Genomic DNA, 6,402 nt, shown 5'->3' on the forward strand with positions numbered 1-6,402 from the left:
CAAAACTAAAAGGCAACCTACAGATTAGAAGTTATTTGCAAATGATAATTTGTTAGTGTCCAAAATCTATGAAGAATTTATCAAACTCAACACCCAAAAAACAAATAACCCAGTTTAAAAATGGGCAGAAGACATAAATAGACATTTTTCCAAAAAGGACATCCGGCTGGCTAATAGACACATGAAAAAATGTTCAACATCACTCATCATCAGAGAAATACAAATCAAAACCACAATGAGATATCACCTGTCAGCATGTCTAAAATTAACAACACAGGAAACAACAGGTGTTGGTGAGGATGAGGAGAAAGGGGAACACTCTTACACTGCTGGTGAGAATGCAAATTGGTGCAGCCACTCTGGAAAACAGTATGGAGATTCTTTAAAAAGTTAAAAATAGAATTACCCTACGACCCAGAAATTGCACTACTTGGTATTTACTGATTTGAAGGCACACATGCCTTCCAATGTTTACAGCAGCTTTATCAACAATACTAAATTATGGATAGAGCCCAAATATCCATTGATTGATGAATGGATAAAGAAGATATGTGTGTGTCGTGTGTGTGTGTGTGTGTGTGTGTGTGTGTGTGAATATATAATAGAATATTACTCAGCTATAAAAAAGAATGATATCTGCCCATTTGCAATGATATGGATGGAACTAGAGAGTATTATGCTAAGCAAAATAAGTCAGCCAAAGAAAGAAAAATACCTTATGATTGATCTCACTCTTAAGCATAATTTAAGAAAAAACGAATATGGAGGGAGGAAGAGAGGCTAACCAAGAAATAGACTCTTTACTATAGAGTATTGGTTATGGAGGGGCGATGGGCAGGGAGTTGGGTTAAACGGGTGATAAGGATTAAGGAGGCACTTGTGATGAGGACTAGATGTTGTATGTAAATGAGGAATCACTAAATTCTACACCTGAAACTAATATTACACTGTATGTTAACTAAATGGGATTTAAATAAAAATTTGGAAAAAAAAAATTCTATTTTGCAAAAAAAAAAAAAGAAGGGCTTTAGAGATATCAGTGTACCTAACATTTCTCTGGTCTCTTTCCCTTACAGTATGGAATAATTTAATATCCCTAAATTTCTATATTTTGTAGTGTTGAGTATTAACTTTTTATTATGTAATTAATATTGTGAGTAAATTGACACTGAAAAGAAATCTTTTACTATGAGAAAATAGCATGAAGAAGTGGAACTTCCTGTGAATTCTGAGGAAAAATTGTAAAGAAAAATTTTGAGAGTATAACTGAAAATTAATTAGTGAGAGGCTGATAATACTTCATTCAAATCAGAATACATCGGCACTGAGTATCCCCCTTTCCTCTGTGGCTAAAAACTTATTACAATGTTGACCACATTAAAACTACTACTAAAAATGGCAAATGTTAATGCATTTTTATATACTGTTATTTGAAAAATACTTCAACATGTCCTTTTTTCCTTTAAAATGCTAACAGTTGTCTAAACAAAAAGACAAAAATTTTGCCTACTAAGGAAAACAGAACTCAGTATGAAATAACTCTCAACAATTATTCAGCTATTTCTGGCCTATGAACATCTAACCTAAGACATGTTTTCATTATTTAATATAATAAGTTGAAGCTGATGTTCAAATGAATCAAGGTCAAGCCAACACAAAGCCAAAGCCTCTGATGCCACATTGGGTAGTCAGAGAGGGAAAAATAAGTTAAAAATATCTAACTTATGAATTACCCAACACGTTCTTTTAGCAAGAAAACTTATCAGTCAACATGATATTAAGCTAGTCAAGTATTGCTCATATCCTTTAAAGCATATTTATAAACTAGATAACACAAGGGGGAAATGTTATACTTTTGATCTCTCTATTGGCCAAATGTCTTTCATAACCTATTGAAGAAAAAAAGCCACTGGCTGAAAACCCTAAATAGAGTGCAGGAAACAAAGTCATTGCTGTCATTCCTGTGTGTGATTGTTTTCTTTCTCTATTCTGTTAATGTAGATTAGCACGAAAGCTTAACTAATTTAAGCAGCTGACATTAATTTGAATAGGTGCAATAAAAATGAACATTTGAGTAGACAATAATTATTTTAATACACAAGAGATTACATTATTAGATCTAAATTTCACATCATCATCCTTGGAATGATAAATAAAAATATGTTTGTGAACAAGCAAGGATTTAATAATTGTTCTCCCAACAGCATTCAGATTCACGGACTTATGCTGACACCTAGTGGAATGAAAACAAGATGCATTGCAGCCAAGATCTTCACTCTCAGGCTTTTTGCACTTAGCCTATATGATAAATAATACATATACATACACACTATATACATTTTCTGAATATATGCCCAAAGAAAATACAGCTTTGGAGTCAATTTGGTAAGAGATGACTTGAAAGCAATTGAAAATGGATGCTATTAGATCTCAAGTAATAATACCTCACCAAAATCTATGAAAATTAAATTACTTAAAACTAGCCATGAAATTTATTTTTATTTTAATCAAAGTTTTTTTCACACCAACCACATTTTAAACTTTTTATTTGCATATTTAAAAATTGTGCATTCCGATAATGAAAATCATTTGAAGGAAAAAAATGGCACTCTGATTAAACTGCATTTTACAGTCTGCCTAACACCTGGAGCAACTTACTTTCTACTGGCGGTTCCCACCCGCTTCCTCCTTCACCAGCCTTCAAGTTCTTTTCTTTCCCTGCCAGCCAGACAGGCAGACAGGAGAGGAGGCCCAGTGTTCATGGTCAGTAGTTCAGATTCTTTGATGAGAAAAGGGGCAGAAGTCATTTAAACTCGATCTAACCTCCTTCCAGCTTACAAAGTTAAACAGCTCAAACAAGTAAAATAAGGGAATGCTTGTGGAATATACAGCCCATATTGGCAGCTCAGGCCTCATTACGATTCGCCTGCTTGCTCCTCCTGTTCAGTCGTTTCCTAGGACGGCAGTGGATTTTTTTTCTTGCATCTTTGTCTTCTTTAGTTTCTACGTATCGAATTTCTCAATCTCAGCCATATCATGTTTGTCAGACATGGTTGCAGAGGAAGCAGAACCAGGCGGCCAGCAAGCCATGTATGCGCCATGGCCGCTGCCGAGTCTTAATCAGGGTGCCTGAGTGGCTCAGCAAGTAAAGCCTCCAACTCTGGATTTTGGCTCAGGTCATGATCTCACACTTAGTGATTTCAAGACCCTTGTGGGGCTCTGCACTGAGCACAGAACTTGCTCCTAAGCAGGCAGGCTCTCTCTCTCTCTCTCAGCCCCTCCCCCGCTCGCTATGGTAAGTAAGTAAGCAAATAAATAAATATTTTTTTTTTTTACTTTTAAATGAACATAGTTTAAAGAATTAATGCTTGATAAGACAAAAGAGGTCCCTGGCCCCTCTATACCTGTTCTTCTTCCGCAACAGCTTTGTTTTTTGGGGTTTGTTTTTTTTTGTTTTGTTTTTTTGTCTATTTATTTACTTATTTTTCTTATCTTCAAACAACTTAATTTTTAATTTCCTGCCCACTACAGAAGTTAAGGGTTTGCCTTTTGCTCACCCCTCTCTCACCACACACACTCACCCTTCTTTCATTTTCCCAATTTCCATCATGCTTTCAGTTGGGTTACTACAAAATATATTAAAATATCATCAATATGTAAACACTAATCAGAGTAAAGCCACGCAGTAAGCTATGATTAAATTTCAAATATCTGTACAATATTTTTATTCCTAGAACTGATCATTGTTGAGGAAGTATTTGTTTGTCTCTAAGCCTGGGTTCCCTAGAAAACAGTACCTAAGGTAAAACTTGTATACCAGCATTTTACTGGGTGGTGAAACCCTTAGGAACACAGGAATAAAGGAAAGGAATGCGGGGCAGGAAAATAGTGCAAGCAAATATGAGGGAGTGAATAACTGAACCAGTCTCCATTTGGTATCAGGTGCAGCTGATGCTCCATCTTGCAGGACCATCTTCAGAGTCTATTTCAGGAGGCCTGGAGTAGGGGCAGAGGGCAACTTACCCATCAGTTCCCATCTCCCAGGATTTGCAAGCCCTAGTTGTAATGGTTTGCCTGTGGTTTTACTGGGTTTAATAACTGAAAATCCCCCTTGCCAGAACCATCCTCCCACCCCCCACACCCCATCCCCCCACAACAGGATAACTGATTACCTAAAGGCATCTCAAACATAACAGCCAACAAATCAGCCTGAAGAATGGAAGGCTGAGGTGCTGGCAGGTTGGACCCATGTGAGGAAACAAATCCCAATGGCCGCTAAAAGAGTTGTGACCAAGGTAACCTGAGATGGCATATGAAAGGTCTGTTACAGATTATTTCTTAACTTTCTGTGCCTTAGGACTGATTTCAGCTAGAAACTCTGAACATCATGCAAAAAAAAAAAAAAAAAAAAAAAAAAACAACCTTAAACTTTTCATATTCAGTCTGTCAACTTCACTTTCCTAAAGAAACAAATCTGATGGGGTTTTCTGAACTCCAGTTTGGACCGTTTTTCTTCTCCTTATTATTCTGGAGATTCCTTCCACCTGTATCCTCATTAGATTCCCTGTGTCCTGTAGCCTGTGTCTTTCTCTCTATGGGTTTACTTCTGTGTATTACTAGATCACATACTCTAGTAGCTTCCTGAGGAGGGACAAGTTTGATGGGAGGTAAATTATTTTAAAAACCTTGCATGTCTGAAAATGTTTTCATTCTTTCTGCATGATACTAACTTCAGCTAGGTGTGAAACTCTAGGATTGAAATCACTTTTCCTCAGAATTTTTAAGGCATTGCTGCATGTTTTATAGCTTCAGTGTTGTTGATGAGAAGTAAAAAGCAATTCTTGTTCCAGATCCTTTCGTTTCTCTCTCCCTCTCTTAAAATTCTCTTGTGTCTTATTTTAAGTTCTTTTTTTGTTCTCTTACTATTTCTTTATTGTAGCTTTTTGTTCTTTTTTATTATTTCAGTAGACTTAACTCTCTAAAAAGCTTATGCAAAATTTTTATGTTTTCTTCCACCTGCAGAGTATCTGTTTCTTCCTCAGAGTGTTTTGATTTTGGCTATTTGATATTTATTTTTATGTTAAAGGCCTCCCTTAGGTTTCCTATTTTGTGTTCATATTTACCAGTTCATCATTAAGAGTGGGTGATAGAAAGCCCTAGTTTAAAACTGAGTGTGCAGGTGGGGCTTGTTGACTATAAGTATCACTACAAATGATCTAGCCAGGCCATGTCCTTGTCATCAAGGAGCCCGCATTGTATTGTACTGTATTGTATGTATTGTATTGTATTGTATTGTATTGTATTGTATTGTATTTAGGTCTTTCATCTAGAGCTGATCAGATTCCCTAGAGACGATTCCCTAGAGAAGAGTCCTTTTTCTTCTCTGAAAGTAAATGCCTGAGGACCAGTGATCTAGCTGTAGAGTAAGGTGCTGGGATTCAGCCTCTAATATGCATATGTTTACTTAATACCACAGTTTTCGGTTTGGTGCAAACATCCTTGATTATGCTCAGGGTTCCCCAGTGTTGAGCCCGCTGTGTCACCACCTCTGCTAATTCACCTAGATGGAGGCAGTTGTCTAAGTGTTCAGAAAGAGGAAGGGGACCTGGGGATATAACGCCCTCCTACATAGGTTTCAATCAATTTTTTCTTATTTTAGAGTATCATCCCACTGCACCTGGCAACTGCCAGAAGTAGCTGAGCCCATAAATCCTTCATCTCTTTTGCAGTTCTTTAAGGAAACTGGACTGATTCTTACCTTTTACAACACAAGTTCAGTATATAGCTTTTACCGGTTTGCTACAATGCCTACCTACCACTCGTTGGTCATTTCATTTTCCAATATTACGTTGCTGTTGTCTCCACTTTCATCTTTTGCATTTGTGGGTTCCTGCCTTTTAGAATATTTCCTTACTATAGCCATTGGAGTCTGGAAGTTTAATTAGATTTGTATCTTTAATTCACCAAGCAGCAAACTTATATCTCCGTACAGTTAATAGATTTGTTTTAGGGTTTTTTTGTTTTGTGTGTGTGTGTGTGTATGTGTGTGTGTGTGTGTTTTGTTTTTGTTTGTTTTATTTTGTTTTTGTTTTGTTTTGATTTTTTGCCACTTAGGTCACTAAGAAGAAAAGCCAAAATATAATACACATGTTATAAGTGTTTTAATGCAACAGAACCAAAAAATGATATCTAAAGTCCAACTGTCCACCTCCACACCCAAATTATCTGGGATACATTATAAGTTCATGACAGATTCCTCCAGAAACACAATGTGATTGCTAGCTCATAATTTCTCAGTCCTTTAGCAACTAGCTCATACTAATAAAAAAAAATGCACAAAGAACTGCTGCATTAAAAAAGCTTTATAATTTATTGACTTAAAGTAAGAAACATACTATCAAT

At 36.3% G+C, this 6,402-nt stretch overlaps 1 pseudogene; it reads right to left on the reverse strand.

Moving 5' to 3' along the window:
* Window positions 1-2,915: 2,915 nt before the first annotated feature.
* Window positions 2,916-3,051, reverse strand: LOC124516560 (thymosin beta-4-like; annotated as a pseudogene).
* Between the last annotated feature and the right edge of the window lie 3,351 nt (window positions 3,052-6,402).

Source organism: Lynx rufus, unplaced genomic scaffold, assembly GCF_022079265.1.
Source record: "Lynx rufus isolate CCGP_SWC_20201006 ecotype Redwood Valley unplaced genomic scaffold, mLynRuf1.p SCAF_2, whole genome shotgun sequence".
NCBI lineage: Eukaryota > Metazoa > Chordata > Mammalia > Carnivora > Felidae > Lynx > Lynx rufus.